The sequence below is a fragment of the Contarinia nasturtii genome, unplaced genomic scaffold, assembly GCF_009176525.2.
Source record: "Contarinia nasturtii isolate CC-2019 unplaced genomic scaffold, AAFC_CNas_1.1 Cnas_scaffold_285, whole genome shotgun sequence".
NCBI classification, from domain to species: Eukaryota; Metazoa; Arthropoda; class Insecta; order Diptera; family Cecidomyiidae; genus Contarinia; species Contarinia nasturtii.
In genome coordinates this window covers 5,836,459-5,856,227 of record NW_022197640.1, presented here as the reverse complement: position 1 = coordinate 5,856,227, position 19,769 = coordinate 5,836,459, and the positions used below count along the sequence as shown (strand labels likewise).

Sequence of the window (19,769 nt, the reverse complement as noted above, 5' to 3'; positions counted from 1 at the left end):
GCAAACTTGAGCATTTTTGATATTTCGTGCATGTTTTGCAGTAAATAGCTGCAACGGTGGAGATGAGAGTGACAGAGAGGCAGAGAGGAAGAGAATGAGAGAGTGCAAGTGAGTGAAAAAGAAATTTTAAACATGACAATATGTTCTGTATTGTCAATATTATTTTTCATTTGTGTATGTATTTGTAATTGCGACCGCACTGCATCTCATTAACAATTTCATTTATAATTAGCCAACATGTTAAATCATTTAAAACCACAGGTGGGCAGAGTAAGGGGGGGTTTCCGTGGTTTGGTCCCCCCTCGTAACATACGTGTGTTCAGGATTTGTCCCGGTCTACAAAACGAAAAAATTGGGTTTTGCTCCCAAAGGTGAAGAAAGTGATAGCCTTTTTTTTACTTTTCACTTTTTTTTCGGTATACTTTAGCTGCCATTTGCCCTCCCCGTGACGAAAATATTTTCATATCCATACTGTACAATTTGAAAATGCAATTTTGTATTTTGATAATCTGCTATTATTTCATTGTGCACAATATAAAGTGGTGTAAGTGGCATACATTTTTTTTTGTCATTAAATTTTTTATTCAATTCTATAAAACAAAAATACAAATACATACACTCTGCCAGAATGTTGTTGTGTCGCCGGATCGTAATATGAAAATATAAATTGAATCAAATTAGTGCTATTTTTGCATTGAGAAAGTGAGAGAAAGAAGAAATGAGAGGTACGGAAGAAATGCATGCAACATTCCAATGGTATTTTCACGTTAATTTAATGCGATATAACAATGTTACGGTTGCAATTTGGCCAAATTTAATGAAATTAGGGAATTGCTGTTTTCTTTTTAATTACATTCTTCTTGACAAAAAAAAATAATGAAGAACTCACATTCATATGAAATCTGACGTGCATATCAAATAATTGAAATTTGCATATCAAAAATTTATATATAATTTATAATTTGTTTTTATCATTCGTGAAAAAAAAATTCGTTAGAAGGATCAAGAGTGGATTTAAAAAAATTTCGTCTTTTTCGTGTCGTATCATATGTGGCGTTCATTCCGTGCTCGACTCGCCAACGGAATGAGAGAGATTTATTCATAGCCACAGTCATGGGGGAAGACACGAACTCGATACTAGAAAGAAAAACTAGAACTTATTAGAGGAATCTAAGTCTTGAAAAATGTACCTGTCATATAACGTTTTAAAAACCGTGTCTTCCCCCTAGGCCATACTATTGTTCGAAAACTATGGCTTGGAATATCTATTGACGTTATCACTTCGCTGTTAGAATAAAATATGAGATCTCTCTCTCTGTATTGAACGGCACAAATGCGTAGCAACACGGACTCGATGAATATTGTTTCCATTCTCTGTGGCACATCAAATGATGTGATGTGCTAACGATATTTACCGGTAATGATTTCATGATTGACGAAGAATTGACAATTTGACGTAGGAAATATTTCAATATCCATTACTTTTATTGAGGTTGTTAAATCAAATCAAGCTTGGCTGACTGTGTGTATGTGCGCGCACGTTTTCGTGTATGTATTGTGATGTTATGGGGCGATGACACAATAAACGTCTGATTATTAAAATTTGCTATTGAAATGCACTGTTCACCGTTTATAGATTAACCAAATCTACATGCGATGAATGTATCTTCGTACAATAACACTGTTTTACCAGTCAGACACTGTTTGTTAGTTGAAATGTGCGAGCGGAGCGAACCGAACCGAACGCTAATTCTCACATCACATGTTCCGTCCATAGTCGGATAATGTTAAATGACTTCAACGGTGTACTTAAAACATAGAAAACCCAGCGAAATGTTATCATGTGTGTTTAAAGCTTGCTGCACACATTTTAAACATACTGTTTGATAGTTCATGGATGTTTTTTTTTCTGCTTTGGTTCGACGTTGTTTACAAAAACACACCAGTTTCTCCTCCCCAATCCATACACAAAACATATCAAAACACACAGCAATCATCTATAGATAAAATGATATACATAACATATATATGTGTAATAGAATTTCAATGGTGCGGTCACAGGCGCTTTTTCGCGCAGACAACTAGACAGATTTATACTTTCATTCACAGGCGCTAGCCCATTTACATGGCATTAGCATAAATCCTAATTTCCACACTGTTTATGTACATACGATGTTAAATGGCTGAAGCGCTTATTATTATTGTTTGATACTTTTGTGAGTATGTGTACTGTGTGCAATCATACACATATGAATGGTTTTTGGTTGTCGCATATTTTTCGAGACTCTATTTCTCGTTTGCGCTCGATGTATTGTTTAGTTGGTGTTTTGTCTCGACATTTCTTGAAAAATGCCGGCTCCGTTGCTGTTGTTATTATCTCATTCCAAAATATTGTCTTTAGCTATCGGATCGACGTGATTCGGTGTATGTTGTTATCTTTCGTTTGTGGAGAGAACCAGGTGTTGGTTATTGTGTGGGTTTTATAGTTTCTGTGCATAATCTCAAAATGTGTAATACTGCTACTTGAGCTTTATCCTTGATGTCCGTTCTTGAATTTATGTTTTGTATTGCGTACGTTCTCAAACTGGTTGGATTGCCAAAATATCCCATCACCATCGACTAGACCTAAGCCGGAGATTTTTCCTTGCCATAATCCATATTCATGGCCCAAGAAAAAGCGCACACATCGGAAAAATGGAATTCATTTTGTATTTCACAATCATCTGGTGCCAACATCAGCATACATTCTGTACATCTAATCGAAAAACCATTGTTCACGGTCACAACTATAAACACTGGACACTATTTTAATGAGATGAATGACATGACACATTCAGATTCACACTCGAAATTGAATCTCATGCGAATTGTGTAAATTAAATGGTTCATCGTTTATGGATCAATAATAGTGTAATAGTTAACCATTGAAATCGAATTTGAAAAATAACAAAGCGAGAACATAACATAATGCTGACAAGAGTATCCTGTCAGTTGGTGTGTAGATTTTTTTTCTTCATTCTTTTAGTATTGCAGAAATGGTATGGAATTCAATTTAAAATGTGATTTTGAAAAGTATTGCTGCAAAATCAAAAACATAACATTGTCATTGTGTTGCGATCAAAACAACCCGAACGAGCTCCGGTGTATGTGTGTGTGTCTGGTTTTTTTTTTTCTAGATTTGATTGTTATTGAATTCAATAACAATCCTATTGAGAATGACCGTTAAAGAAATGCTGCCACCAGAACAGATAGAGTATTGACAAGAAATAAAGATGCACGGTGATTTTCTACTTTATAGCTTTTTGGTATTTTTATGTACGTCATCTTTTAGATCATACAAATCAAACATAAACATTGACCATATCCTTTCTCTCAACCACTTTCTTTCTCCATGTCACTCTTCTTTTAGTTTTCCTTTTGATTTGGTTTCGAATCTTTTCAATTCTCAAGTTTTTGTTTTGTTTTTCTTTTACATTGATTCCATGGAGTTTTCGCTTTATCATCGATTTTATGTGCGGTCTGGTTTATTTGTGTGTTCTAAATTCAATGTGCTTTTTGTTCATTTAAAAACGACAAAATTTGCAGCGATACAAATCGAAATAGAAAACATTTCTTTATTTTATGGAATAAAAATCAAAGTAAAAGGGCCGAACAAACGAAAAAAAAAACATTCATTTTGAATAGATATATGCTTCATAAATTTCACAAATATTCTATATAAGTATGGTGCACATCGACACATAGATTTCACAGAGATAAAGGTACCTAGTATATGTGTGCAGAAGTACTAAACAATAAAAATAAATACGATGATGAAACCGGTTTACAAAGTAAAGAGACTGAGTGGATTAAGTAAAAGGCAAAAAATGCACAAGATGCTGGCTACTGGCAGAAGATTCTGGTCAATTCACTGTTTGGTATCAATCCACTTTCTATATTTTTGTTCTGTTCTTTGGACATGTTTAAATATTATAACAATTGCAATGGAAATCATGTGTAGATTTTTGTTTATGGCTTATGTTGTTATACGTTGTTATCAGGTTGATGACAAAAAAAATATAAAAACCATTCTCAATATTTCCGTTCATTATTTTTTAATGAAGTTCAACAACGTTGACGATGCCATTATGCGGTAAAAGGCATTGCGCGTCTTGCAATAATAAAGCTTAATACTTCAAATATAAATTTAATCTAAATTAAAATCTTTTATTGGATGGAATTGCTTTGACTAGCGTCATTTCATTTGTCATAAGCATAAGCACTTGATGCTACATTGTGGTCAGTCAATTCAAACAAACATAAAAACGATTCTAACAGTTTTAATCTGTGGAGAAGCGCACGGCGATTGCGTCTATACTTTTACCCCATTGAATATAATTCATGTGGTAAGCTCGCACAACAAACAATCACAAACATTTTGCTATGAAACTCTGGGCAAAGATCATAAAGGCCACAAGCATCCATACGAACGTGTGTGTGTGTGTGTGTGTGTGTGTGTGTGTATTTTTTATTCATTGTACTCAGGGAAACATTTAATCTATTTTTAAGCTTGGTCATCCAATTGATAAATGGACCAAAGAGTTTTCTCGACGCCAAAAAAATCCATGGACATAGCGATGTAGCAAAAGAGATTTGGAGTCAATGCGAAACATGTGCACATACAAAAGTTCACTAAAAACTTTGAACCGAAAGGTCATAGAATGTCTGTAAGAAGTAAACACCGTTATAATACCATTTTGAAGGGGACCTCACTCATTTATTTGTGTGATTTATTCAAAATCAAGCATTTTAAAATCGATAAATAGACAAAATTATTCGAAATTTGATGAATTTATGTGCGTGCAAATTTAAATTACAAATCGAATAAAAAAACACGTCGTATGGAAATTTGAAGTACTTATTTTGAAGGTAAACAGTGTATTGATTCAAAAATTTTATATCTTTAAAAATCTATAACATTTGTAAAAAGATGTCATTGTTCATTTAAATCTCCTTTTTCGTTGAGCTTCATACGCATTGCAGATTGTTCAGTGTATATAACAGCACATTTCGATTGTAATATTTAGATTTTCTTGCATTGAAAACCTAAAAATATTAAGCTCAATATACCAACAGTATTGTAATCGAAATATACCAATGCCCCAAATACAATACAATAATCCATTTTTCTGAAAACAAATATTCATTACAAAATTTTAGCTCGTTGTCCGTGTGTCGATTCATATAACGCTGTAAATATTTGTAATTCCATGCAGATTTGTTTTCTACATTTAAATGAAAATCGAATAATTTACCATCACTTTTTGAGCAACTCAATGATGGTACCTGTTTTTCCTTCTCGTGTGCCACGTAACCTCTGCAAATTAATGAAAATTTATTATTGAATTTCAAAAACGCTTCGCATGACCATTGTATAAGGACATACACATTCGCACATACGACAAATACGCATACCAAGGTAAAAAAAAAAAATATGTGTTTGTGAATGATAATTGGAATTCGAGAATGGTTTATGATATATGTATAACAAGTGGTGCTGCTTTTTGTGCAGTATTAACCGCGTTACGGATTCCGGAAATACGAAATGCCGGCGATACAGTGATTGGAGATAGTGAAAACTGACGAATGAAAAAAAAAAACAAGTACATGCTACATAACGAAGTTTGGTTCGATAAGTATATAACACATTGTGCGCTATAAAATAAATGATGAAGCGCTTTCCGACTTGTTTATTATCTCACCAAAGCTCTACCAATGATTCACTAAACGCAAGCCCAACAATCCAATTTTGCAAATTAAGTTTTGCTGTTACTTTTTTTTCCTCCTTCGCACTTAGCGCACCGTTATAATTGCAAATAAATCGCAAACAATATCTGTATTTCGTTCGTTTGTACGTTGTGTGTACCATAAAGTATGCAAACATATATCACACGGGAATACAAACAGTAACTGCATTTTTATGCACATCGATTACATTTAATGATGTTACTACGTGAATGAATTATAAACGGCTGCTATCCGCTCTCAAATACACACACGCACATAGTATATCAAAACAAATAAGCTACATTGAACGGTTAACTGTTTAATGTTCATGAGTGACAAAAAATATTTTGATATTTCCGAATAGGATTTGCGAGTAATTGTGAATTCGTTAAATTGCATCTCGGCATTGATTGACAAACACAAACATGAAAAATTTGCACTTCGCGTTAAAAAATTAGTTTTTGCCCATCCGTTTGCTATCTCAATTTCACAATTTTCCTGACGCATTTTACACAAACCCATCCGCCTTATCAAATATATAAACAAAAGAGCGAATTAAAGTGATGACGATTCATAATACGATTATTTCATGATTGATTATTGACTTGTCCTTCATGTAAATTTTCTAATAGAATGAAATCAACTTAACTTAATAAACTCACGAATAACATTTTTTTTTTCATTTTGCTTTACGCTTTTTTCACGCTGTTGATTTTTTTTGACATTGAATCAACGACCAATCCAATAGAATAAAAGACCGTAAAGAAAATAAAATCAAAGAGAGACAAAAGGGTAAAATACAAACTATTGTATTGCTTGTCGCGAGTTTATTATCATTCTTCATGTTTTTTTTTTGCGATTGGTGTTTTCCACTTTGTTAACTTTGAATACCGAAACAGTCAAATCCTTCGCCTAGAAATAATTCTTTATTAACATTTTTCACTTTACTTTTGCGTGCCGGCACATTTAACCGCCACCCATTCCTTCCGATTGTAGCTGTGTCGACACTGATTTTATCATTTCAATTCAAGGAAGAAACCGAAAAAGTATGTTGTATTCTACCTTTTCACCGAATATTCTTCTCTTTTTTTTTTTGAATAACAAATTTCACTAAAATGATAAACGGCAAAACCCGAAAATATGATAATTTTCGAACATCAAGGAAATGTACTCAAGCGCAATATGAAACACAAAAAAAGCGGCTTAAAAGCGAACAAATAAAAAAAAAATGAAAGACAAACTTGACAAGAAGAGAAAAAAAGAGAATGAAAACACGTCAAGTGGACGACGAAACAAACTTTTATATTCTGTTTCAATGCAGCATTGATAAATTCTCGTTTATTTTTTTTTTCTCTGCCAACCAATTCTTTATAGACTCATTTTAAAACGCTTTTTGCTCTTCCGTCCCAAAAATGAATTCGAACCGTAAATGGTGTTGTTTTTAGGGAGCATTTCGAATATTTAACACACAAAAAAAGGATCGGTGCTCTTCATCAAACATTCAACAAAATGAAATCTACTTCAGTCATTCAAAAACACACAAGTTTAACTGAATTCAAATATATATATGATTACATTTCAACCGATCTATTGCGTTGAATTGGAATTTGATTTGTGTGCGTGTGCGTGTGACTGTCTATGTTTGTCTGCTGTTTTATACACATATTTTGCATCAACATTTCCGAAAGAATTTATGTAAGTAACGACCGAGAAAGCATCGATGTACAAACAAAAACAAGTCCAATGGAAGTGATCAAAAGTCTTTGCGTTTTATTACAAGTTTCGTTGGACAGAGTAGGGGAGATTGTAAGATTTTTGATGTTCGTGAATATTTAATGACACCCTTCAAAATTTCTTATGACATTGATGCAAATGGTTGTTGTCCGGCCCCAGTAGAGGTTCTTTCGAAAGGTTCTTGTCATACAGTTTCTTATGATAAAAAAGAAACAACAATAAAAAAAACCATAAATTGAGTTATAAAACAACACGAATTTTATGCATGTTATTAGGTTTGAAAGATTACAATATAGAAATAGCAACTCATTTAAACAAGAGTTAATGCAAATGAATGACCAGTGTACAAAGTCACAAAACAATCACCAAAGTGGTATACCTGCAATGCATGGGGCAGCTGCTTTCCGCTCTTTATTTTGGGTTTGACACTTTTGACGGGTTAAAATATTTTAAACGCTTAATATGTTTCCCCCTTTGAAAGAACTTTTCGTGGAAAATAACATTTGCATATCAAAGCAATGTATTCTTCTACTTTTTATGCGTGAAACGATTTTTTTCAAACATTCACATGCATTGATCTGAAAGTTCATCAACACACGTGTATCTAACAAGCATTCTTCGCCTCTTGAAATATTTCCAACTCAAGAGGAAAATAATCAAATATAAGAATCTCTTGATATATCAGTTCTTTATAAGAATCTGGCTACATCAAATTGACTTATTTCGCATGGAAAATTGGCAGTGTAATTTGATAACAAACATTTGATATTTTTGTGGATTTTCATTTAGAAAAATTCAAATTATGCATGCAAATATTTACATTGGGGAAAAAGATATTTGTTTCAAATTATAGTTATACTTTGGCTATGGTAAAACTAAAAATTGAAAATAACTTATGGTGTTTGCAGTATGGCTTCATCAATAATTTGAGCTTTTGAAGTGAAAATCCACAGAAATTTCAAATGGGACTAAAAAGAGTCTCACAGAGGAAAAAAACCGACGATAAAAACAAGAAATGGTTGAAAATTGTCAAAATTTGCAAGACCAGTCAAAAAATGAAGTTGAGCTATCACGGCCAGCAACCAACAGTGACTCTCCAAATACTCTTATGAGTTGTCACTTCAGATATTTATATTGGCTATATTTCATTCAAATAATTCACTGTATTTCCATGTTTTTCGAGGTGAATCAAGTTGCCCCCAAAAAGCATGTCTTAACGTTTTTGGTATGAGACGCAAACCATGGTAACTAGAAAAAACACCTAACGATAGAGAAGTTACATTCACTTGGTACAAATGGTAATCATAGTTTTCTCTTATCCTTTCATTTGACTGAGATGAAAGTCAACACTTTTTGTATTAATTTGCCCCCATCATCCCTAAATAATGGATATTTTTCATCTATTTAAGATAGAAATTTGAAAATGAAATTAGAGTATTAAACAGAGAATGTTTGACGTTATACTCTGGTTTGAATTGTGAGTGTTTGACTGTTCTATTCTATATTTAGCTCAAATTCTTTATTTGCCAAATCAACTGATTGTCACACAGCAAACACTCAAGCTCTTGTGAGAATGACGACAGCGGTAATGATGATGGCAATTGCAAAAGTTCGAATCCTTCAAATGTGTGGCGAACATATTTTGGTGTGAGTTTTATGAGGGGAAAAAAAAGTGGTGGTGTGGTGCTTTTGAATTGCTTCGAATGTGCTATGAAGCCTCAGAGTTATCAACAAGCCATTAAACCATTAACGCAAATATTCGCATACAACCATTATCGCCACAATGGATATTCAAGAGATGTGCAACTGTTGCATTTGTGTAAAATACATATTGGCGAGATGTTGTGTGTGTGTGTTAGTACGTTCATGTGAATTAAGCTTGGTGCAAACGGAAATTTTGTATCGAAGGCAGTTTCCATTGTATCGATACATTGTGTCACTTCTATATATCGAAAGCAGCAAGTGATATTGATTTAGTTTTCAATCTTTTATTTACAATGAAGAGCATAAAGCTCACATGGCAATCGTATTACTTGTATTGGACATAGCTTTAAATGGGAAGACTGCAATATAACACATTGCATCCATTAAATATATATACATCTGTTTAAAAATAGTGCTGGAAAAAACTCTGAATAAATTGACCTTTTGTAGTTGCAGTGATTTTCCCTCTTACATTCATTACAGCGTCTCTCTTACATTTGTTTTTGCATTATGTTTGTCGGAGTTGAATATCGTAGCAAAAGAATGGTGTACATATATGAGAATGCATTAATAGAGAGATCGATGTGAACGAACATTTTGAATGGCAACATTTTGAAAAAAAAAAAAAAAATGGTGACGTCAACTCTTCTTAGAAAAGAAATGTAACAAACAAAGAACACGAATGAACATACGGAAGAACAATGACGAAAAAATCTAAGCTGAAAATAACAAACAAAATATACGACAAGGTTAACATAGAAGCACAAGCTATTTGAATTGATGTGCTATTCAATTCGAACACTCTATTGAATAGTTGAAAATAATGTAGAGGATTTTACAAATCTCTTTATACATAGACAGGTCAAAGCTGCAAATAACCGCCTGACGGTTGTCTTGTGAACCACATTGTTTTACATGTAAACAGCTTTGGCATGCGCTTCCCTTGAAGCGAACCTCAGCATAATACATGGCAATGTTGTTATAGTTTACCCGACAACTGTCAGGGGCAGTAATGTGCCAAATTTGTGACATCACAATGCTAAAGTAGGAGCGCATCTAGGGGATATCCATGCGAATTAGAATTAGCACATTAGCAAAAAAATAGGGAAATTTACATGAAGAAAATAGCAAAATTAGCAATAAATAGCAGAATTAGCACTGTACACGTATATACTTTAGTAAGCATTTATTCTTGAATATATTGAAATAATTAATTAAAATAAAATTCACAAAACAAACGAATTGAATAGTGTTGAACTAAAATGTATCAAAATATGTAGTTAAATACGCTTTTTCTTATTTTTAAATAAAAATATATTCAATGGCACGTAACCAAGCACGTTTCATCTGTATTAACTACAATTTACGAATTGCAATCGGAAATGTAGATTTGATGACAGATTTCTTACTGAAAACGTATACGCTAGTGCCTGCTTCAAATATACACGTTGAAAGTGTCAACTTGAAACATTTACGTAAACACATTTCAGTTATTCGATCATGCTGTCAATCTGACGTATGCAATATTTTTGACGTACTAGAGAAATTAGCAAAGAATAGCAGTATTAGAACAAACTAGTAGAAATACTAGCAGAATTAGTGAAAAATAGAGAGAAATAGCGTTTATTATTATAAATTATTCGATCTGCAATTCACGGTTATCCCCTAGGAGCGCATAAGATGTGTGATATGTATGTACGATGAATGAGCTCAAATTCAAATATCAAAATGTAAACATGATGCGCACACAGCCATCATTCAATTGCACATTGGCAACACTTTTTTTCCTCTGTGAATCCACTTTTAATGATTGAAATTGAGCTCAACAAGCCAAAAAAAGTATGTGGATGTGAGGATGCACAGTATAAGTATGAGCAAAAACGAACGAAAAAAATAAATGATAGAGAACTGCTATTCGATACTAGAGAACAGTATGACTGTGGATAGAATGAAAATCAGGTATTCAATTGAGTTTCAACAAATGGTTCTTTTTTACCCATTTCATTATGAAATAGATCTAAAGTTGATTGGATATGCGAACAGGAGTTTTTGTATAACATACTGAATAAAATGTTTTTACAATTCAGTTTTATAATTTCAATGAAAATTCCATTTGAAATTGTGGCGTTCTTCTAATTTATTCATTGGATCGTATTTATGAGTACTATCCACATTTCCACTTTTATGATATCGAATCGATTTGAATATGACACTGAAATTATTTTAATTCTTCTATTGATTAAACGATACTATAGCATTCATTGAATTGGTTTCAAATGATCAAATGAAATGTTCAAATGTGAAAAAAAAATCATTTAAAGATTCAAATATCAAATGCGGTACGTGTAAAATGTGTAACATTCACAAAAAGAATTGGCTTATCGTTAATTGATTGATTGGAATTCTGTGAAAATATACAATGTATTGATAATAGAATCATTAAAATGGATTTTAATATAACATACCAGCGATGAAATGTGCTCTCATTCTCTCTCATATACGCACATCCACACACACACAATGTTTGCATCGCAGCAATATTTCATTAAGTTTCTTCACTTTTGTTGAGGCGCCATTCACCTCTTGAGTTGTGGAAATTTATTTGCAAGTTTGACGAACATAAGCACTGATTTTCACCGTAATTCGATAGCATAATCTTGATTACAACTATCAGCATGCATGATTCATATTTATGTATATTATTATGCATCCTTCACAGTTCTATAGAAATAAAGACATAATAAAATGAAAGTAATGAAAGAGTACATCAAAATGCCTGGTTTGCTTTTTGCTCTATCGCTTTATTAGAGCCAAATTCAATTTCCCTTGAATGCATACATAATACACTAACTGAATTTTCCATATTTCAAACTTGCAAATATCTACCATCACTGTATACCAATGCAAGCGTTTTTATGCACCATTCAGTTTTTTTCTTCTTCCCTCGTTGGATGTCGGCATTTGTACATGCGAAAATGGAACGCTGTTGAAGAAAAATGGACAAAAAAAACAACAACAACAGCAATTGCAACAAATTCACGCACACAACGTACCACTAAGAGTGATAACCGAACAACCAGAACAGCGGTAACCAGTTTTGGTCGCTATCCAGGCTAAACTTACGTCTTTCATACAAACTCACAATTGAACATACAACAAATAATAAGATATGCAAATTTATAATATCATTTTGGAGCACATGAAATGACCAAGCAAACTCAAAGAAAACCAGAGCAATTTATTTATTCAGAATGCGTCGGTTGAAATACGCACATGCATCGACCATAAAATCTAAGCTTCATGAACCATTTCCAACTATGCATCAAAATAAAATAAATGGACCATTTTAAATGAAAATAATACGATAAAAACACGACGAAAAAAGTGAAAGAGAGAGGTGGGGAGACTAGATTTAGACTAAGAAATAGTAGATTGAAAAAATCCATAGTATTTTGTAATTGTTGTGACATGTAGTAAACAAGATTATGCTTCAGTGTGTTCACGTCTAGAAATTACATGAATTACTTGAACGGCTTCGATTCCCTTTTTTAATATCTACAACTTATGTTCAGTCTATGACTAGCTATTTCACCATTATGAACTATTCGAAAATGGTGATTATCATGCAAAAATATTTGCATGGACGGTGTCTAGTATCGTTTGGTTTCATGAGAGCCCAATTTCTTTCAAAAGTCCAACACTAAAAAAGTAAGAAAACATAGTGTATCTTTTCGATAAAGAAAAGAAAATCCAACGGATAAGAAAAGTGGACGGCTACTGAAACCAAAGTAAAAGTTAATATCTTATCATAGCGATATGAGGGTTAGGAAAGAATTTTGTCTGCTCAAAAAAAAATATGTTTCGATATCTTGGAGAAATTCGCTTAGATTCTTACGCCAGATTTGGTAAGGATTTCAACTTTCAATATGTTTTTTGTGTGCTTATTTTGCGAATGAAAGATGTAAAAGATGGAAAACAAATCGCACACAATAACATAAGTCCATTCGAGTAACAGCGACAACACAAAAATAATCATGGAAATTGCTCGAAAATATCTCCGAACAAAGAATACAATTGTGCAGTCATGCCAAAAGATTACCTAGTTCCTTCGATTTATTGTCGGGGCTACGCTGGAAATCAAATCATACTCGCCATACATATTACTTTATATCGCATATTGTTGTATCATACAAAAAAAATATTCGAGATTTTTCAAGTGTTTTTCGCTATTCCGTCTCTATCTTCAGTTATTTTTATATTCGTTGAATGTATATAGTGTTCACAGCCTCACTTATAATTCTGTAATTCGGCAAATATGTACCCATTTTTTTTGATAAAGTCTTTTCAGCAACCGAAAATCGGCATTTTATCAGCTTCAAAATCAATTCGTCGCTTTTTATTTGCCATAACAAGTAATGTAGGTGAAAGCAAAATAGCTAAAATATTTAAGATTCTTTTTTTTTGTAGCAATTCAACAACATATTCGTTCATATGGGGATCAAAATCCAATAATGTACACTCGAAGTATTTGCATACAAACGATATATAAAAATACATTTTCATAACCGTTGCGCATAATTCCAAAAGCGCGCGCTCACCCTCCTCTCGTTCTCCACGAAAACCTTTAGTTTGATTTGTTTGAGCGGTTATTTGTTTCTATTTAAGCGAATTCCCATTCGACAAAAATATGTGCCGATTCGTGCATAATGTATTTTCTTCGGATGAAGAGACGAAAAAAAAAAACACCGTACCTGTATACTTAATATTTATACAATTTCTTTTTTACATTGATTTTCGTAGGTTGTCTTTATCTCGGCGCCCAGAATATTGAAAATAAGCAGCTCACAGTCTATGTAAGTATCGATACGCACGCACGAAATTAGTTAACAAATAAACTAAGCACTTGTGGTTTTTCGCTGATGTATTCGTTTTTGATTTAAATGTTTTGTCACATTCGATCAGCTTTTTATCACACTCAAATGCCTTCAAAGATTTGTGAAAGTGACAGGCAGTTTGCCGACGGTATGAGTTTTGGTCTCGATAGCATACAAAATAAATCGTCGTTCAAACAGCAAGAAAAACTGAGTAAATAGCCTAGCTTCAAGGACTTTGAAATGCTGTCAACAACGAACGAATTTTAATGTAAGCATGTGTGAGTTATAATAACAAATTGAATGGGTATCACCGTATTTTTTTTTCTATACATCGAACAAACACTTTCCAAACACAAAAATACAACATATCGTTGAGTTGAATGACACGTGACAACATCCTATCGCGAAAAGTAATTAGAAACAGTAAAGCATAAAAGCATTTAATATCAATTATATTTTTAAAAAACGATCAATGTTTGTACAACGGAAATATTCGTTTTAATTTGATGACGCTTAGAAAACAAACTCAATCGAAAGATTAACAAATATTTGCGAATATACTTGTTTCACGAATATGGAAAGTCTTTTTTTTTAAATCGAGTCAAAATTTCGATGAATTTCAAAATAATCAAAAGTAGCAAACGAACAAGTGAAAAGTTTTAATTTGGCACCTTTTCATCACATTGATATTTCATGTTGATTTCGTCGGTTATACAAAATTTCATTTGACACATTCTTCATACTTTCATCATGGTCTCTTCCATTACCGTTTACATCAATGTCATTGTTGGCATTTTGCTTTGACATTTTCGCAGTAATTCCATCGTGTGCGAACTTTTGCTTCAATATGTTAATGTACGGGATGAGAAACCTCCTCTACCTCCCCCCGTCTTATGTGTTTATGTGCTTGTGTATGATCTTCGACAATTTTCCATACGAAGACATTATTATCTGTATTTTAATTCAATGTTGCCGAACATTATTACGTTAGGCGAATCGTTAATAGATAAATGGCATAAAATTATTTCTTAATGGCTTTCCATTTTTGTATGATGAATAACATTTTGTATGTACTTGACAAAAATGTTTTCTTCGATGAAATGTTCGTCTGCGGCATTCTTTTCGGTGGTTGCATACTCTCTTCGGCTTTCAATCCTCTTATCCACAATTTCAACTACTTGACAGACATGCTTTCGCCACTTTTATTCAATCAATCGTCATCGCATCAACAACAGCAGCCCTTTTTCTATAACACCAAACTGGTCATGTGTGCGATGTATGCACAGTGCACACAAACACACACTGTCATGGGATGGTGTTATATCATACAGTTTTTTTTTTCTCTCGTCTGCTTGCGTAAAGTTAAATATTTTTGAACGATGTTATCCGCTTAAAAGCTCATCAATCTTTATTTTCTTTTCGGACGCCTTTTTTTCTATCTTTGTTTGATTTTCATTTCTTCATCTCTCACATCTATCTACACATATCGGGACATTTCCGTCATTTGCAACACACACACACACACAAACATAAACTATACCATAATGTACTGTGCCGTAGCTGGTATATAGTTTCTTTTTACTTTTTGGTTTCTCATACATAAGCAGATATATCTATGTATACATCGCTGAAGTGAACGGAGATTCTATACCACTTCGCTAGCGATTTAATGTTAAGTGCATCAAAATGTAATGTGTGTTGACGAATTGATAATGGACGAACTTATTGCCATTGTTGTGAATTTATTTGGAATAAAATCTCCTTTCGGTTGCGTATACCAGACATTATAATGAGATATTTTCAGCCAGGTGAATCAGCTCAGCCAGATATCGCCAGGAGCTGAAATTTAGTGAAAACAATAGAAGTGATTGTTATGGTTATAATTACACTTACATTGCTACAATCACTATAGCAATCACTTTAATTGTTTTCACTACATTTCAGCTCTTAACGATATCTGGCCGAAAATATCTCATTATAATGTCTGGCGTATACTTCAATCAAATGTTGCTAATACATTCATGTTCAATATCTAAAGATAAACGATATCTATTCGCTGTTTGCTGGTATACTGTTTATTCATAAATTGTTGAAAACAAACTACCATTCTCTGTTACACCTTTTTCTATGAATATCTAACATGCATAATGAAATGCCTTACCATTTCCATACATACGTTTTAAGCAACAGCAAAAAAAAAAGAGTGAACATAAGGTTTACCCTAAAATAGCAGCACTCTTACAATATGCTGCAAATGTGTGTGCGTGACTGTATGCTGATGTGTTCAAAATTGATAGTAAAAAACACGGCTCTTCACTTAAAAATCCTCGATGATTCATCGTCATCACCAGCATCATCATCATGAACCGAATTGACAATGTGGGAGCGACGAAAAAAAAACTTGACTTGACAAACTAACAGAATGGCAAAATGATGCAATTCGCATGTATATGAACTCTTTATTATTATTATTATTATTTTTTTCTTTTTCTTCGTTTGTTTATAAGTAAAACAAGTATACATATACTTGTTTATGTACAGGTTGTGAGAAGCCAGTATTTGTTTCGTAATTTTAGGTCGACTTTATCCACGTTTTTCAATGTAAATATTGAACGTAAAACAAAGATGTGGAGCAACATAACAACCGAGAGATAGAGACTGAGCGTACGAAACAAATTAAAAAAAGGAAACAAACTCACATCACGTAGAAAGTGACCCCATACTGTTCTACCCACTCCCCTTCGCTTTCTCTGGTTGCGTAGAGCCGAAAGAGAGAGACATCTCTTCAATTTTCTAGTGTTCACTGCCGAAAAATCTGTCGTAATGAATAAAGTACACGAATTAGCGCGCGGTGTCACTTGATTTCAATTTCGACGCTAATGTTTTAATGGATTCAGCGTTTGTTAAACAGACTATATAATTGAAATTTATTTGCATGCTCTCTCTCTCTCTCTCTCTCTCGCTCTCTTCCTTTCTGTTTTCCATTTTTTGTCAGACATTCTCATGAAACCCAGTCCGGAATGGTTTCCAGTCACTTATGCTCTTTCGGTTTTCATTGCTTTAGCTCATTTTTAGTACGTAGGTTGCTCCATAATTTTTTTTAAAATGGTACTTATAGTGTTGCCCGATGTAAACCATTGTCATATTCGTAAAGTTTGATGTTTTGGTATGTATTCGTGCCCTGAACCTTTTGTCATACGAACGCTATTTGTATTGTTTACAGTGACTGGTAAACTGCGACTCAACAAAAAAATGAATTTTACACGTGAAGATTTTCGTAAAATGATTTACTACGATTTTCGAAGTAAATTATCTCAACAACAGTGTTTCGATCGACTTCATTTGGCCTTTGGCAATGAAGCACCAACCCTTCAGACAATTTATAACTGGTACCGAGAATTCCGTTGCGGTCGTAGTTCGCTCAAAGACGAGTTTCATACAGGTCGTCCAAAATCGGCTGTTGTGCCACAAAACATCGATGCTGTCAGAAAACTGATTATGGAAGATCGTCATGTGACCTACCGTGAGATTGAGGCATCTTTGGGCATTTCATCCCACAGCATACATACAATTTTGCATGAACATTTAGCCGTAAAAAAGATTTGCTCTCGTTGGATCCCACATAAATTGACCGATGAACAAAAAATGGCTCGTGTGAGTTGGTGTAAAGAAATGCTCAAGAAATTCAATCGTGGTGCTTCAAAAGACGTTAATAAAATCGTCACTGGTGACGAATCGTGGATATATGCCTATGAGCCCGAAACGAAACAGCAGTCGACTGTATGGGTCTTCCAAAATGAAGATAACCCAACGAAAGTTGTTCGAGCAAGAAGCACTTCGAAGCGAATGGTCGCCTGTTTTTTTCGGGAGAAGTGGTCATGTGGCAACCGTTCCACTAGAGGATCGTAAGACCGTCAATTCTGATTGGTATACCACCATTTGTTTGCCCGAAGTGTTTGGTGAAATAAGAAAAAACAACCACCGTCGCAAAATAATTCTTCATCACGATAATGCGAGCTCTCACACATCTTTTCAAACTACTCGATTTTTGACCGGTCAAAACATCGAACTGATGGGTCATCCACCGTACAGTCCTGACCTGGCACCCAATGACTTTTTTTTGTTCCCAAGCGTGAAGAAAAAACTACGTGGTCAACGATTTTCGACACCAGAAGAAGCAGTTGAAGCGTTCAAAACACACGTTTTGGAGATATCAGTTTCGGAGTGGCACGAATGCTATGACAAATGGTTTCATCGAATGCAAAAGTGTATCGATCATCTCGGGGAATATTTTGAAAAACAATAAAACCATTTTCGACAAAAAACAACTGTGTTATATATGTTTTTAAAAAAAATTATGGAGCAACCCTCGTATCGATGCTCTTCATTATTATGGTTGGAATTTTGCATGTTATTTCTTTGCACTCAAGAGTGTGAGTAGGAGAGAAAGTGGTTCTTCCACCTGTATTCACAAACGTATGCATACTAAATTGTGGTTTTGACTCGATTATATCCATATTTTCAATGTTCGATTGTTAATTTTTTTTGAACTATGTTGCTATATTGATCTACTTTAAAATTCGTACTATTTGAATCATTCGAAATTCACTTCACATTAATGAAATGAAAACTCATTTCATGTTGAGCTTTTATTGAAGTTTAGTGATTATTAATTTAAAAAGTTCCGTTTTTTTGACGGCCATTCCATACAGAATTAACATTTACTTCACAAATATAGTCCGTACATTTTACAAGTTAAAACTTTTCCCCGATAATAACGTAATTAAATTTTTTATGAAGAACGAATGTGGCCACTGAATGTTGGTAAAAAAAAATGAGAATCCCATGAATACAATAGACAAAAAATTAGTTCAAGTTGCACGCAATGGAAAAATGTTGAGGCGACTTTTTTCATTTTCCGTGCCATTTTTTTCAAGATTCCAATCAGTAATTGTTAATGCCATTGTATAAAGTTATATTGAGGCTTCACAGAGTCAAAAACATAGAAACCCAAAAAATCATGCCTTTTGCTACTGTAGGAAACTAAGAAAGTAAAATCTGCTTAATATGTGGAATATTCTCTTTTTAAAAAGAGCGAGACACAAAAAATACAACACATTGAAAAAAAGGATTATATCTTTGATAATTTCAACGGGTATCGCTTTCATTTTTTTTCCATAACAGATTCACGAGTTTTTTGTTAGTTTGAAGAGAAGCGTGCAATTTTACATTCAATAGAAATGTATTTAATTATTATGCCATAGAAAAAATGTGTTTCGTCATCTCGCTTTCTTGCTTCATCTTTCAATTACATCGCTTTTAAGTTTTGTCGGAAATCGGAATATTTTTGTAAATACATTTTCGATTTTGATGAAACTTACTAGAATACCCTGACGATGTGCAGTTTTGCAAAATGTTTGACTCTAATTTCAGTGGATATATGCACACGCCTTATGAAAAGTTTGCTTATTCTCTTTCGTTTTCCATTATATCTATGTGCATGGCATATGCTTCATCAACAGTTGCGAAATGTAATAATATTAATCAGCGAGAAAAGCGGAAATTAAAAGCATCATTATTGGGGGCTGCCAACAACAATAGAATAGAAAAAAAACTTACTATTTCTATGAAGCCATTACAATGTATGTCTGCAGTTTTTATGGGTGTATTATGTTATGGCAGGTATTCATG

The 19,769-nt window shown here is 33.5% G+C and overlaps 1 protein-coding gene across 5 annotated transcripts in view; it reads left to right on the top strand.

The window, feature by feature from the left end:
- Positions 1–19,769, top strand: part of LOC116337651 (poly(rC)-binding protein 3) — a 171,153-nt gene that overhangs the window by 61,630 nt on the left and 89,754 nt on the right. For 4 of the 5 annotated variants that reach the window (XM_031762399.1, XM_031762398.1, XM_031762397.1 and 1 more), the window contains exon 4: positions 14,005–14,057. The exons of the other annotated variant lie outside the window; for it this stretch is intronic. The gene's annotated coding sequence lies outside the window, so the exon portion shown is untranslated. The remainder of the gene's footprint in view (positions 1–14,004; positions 14,058–19,769) is intronic. 5 annotated transcript variants of the gene reach the window in all.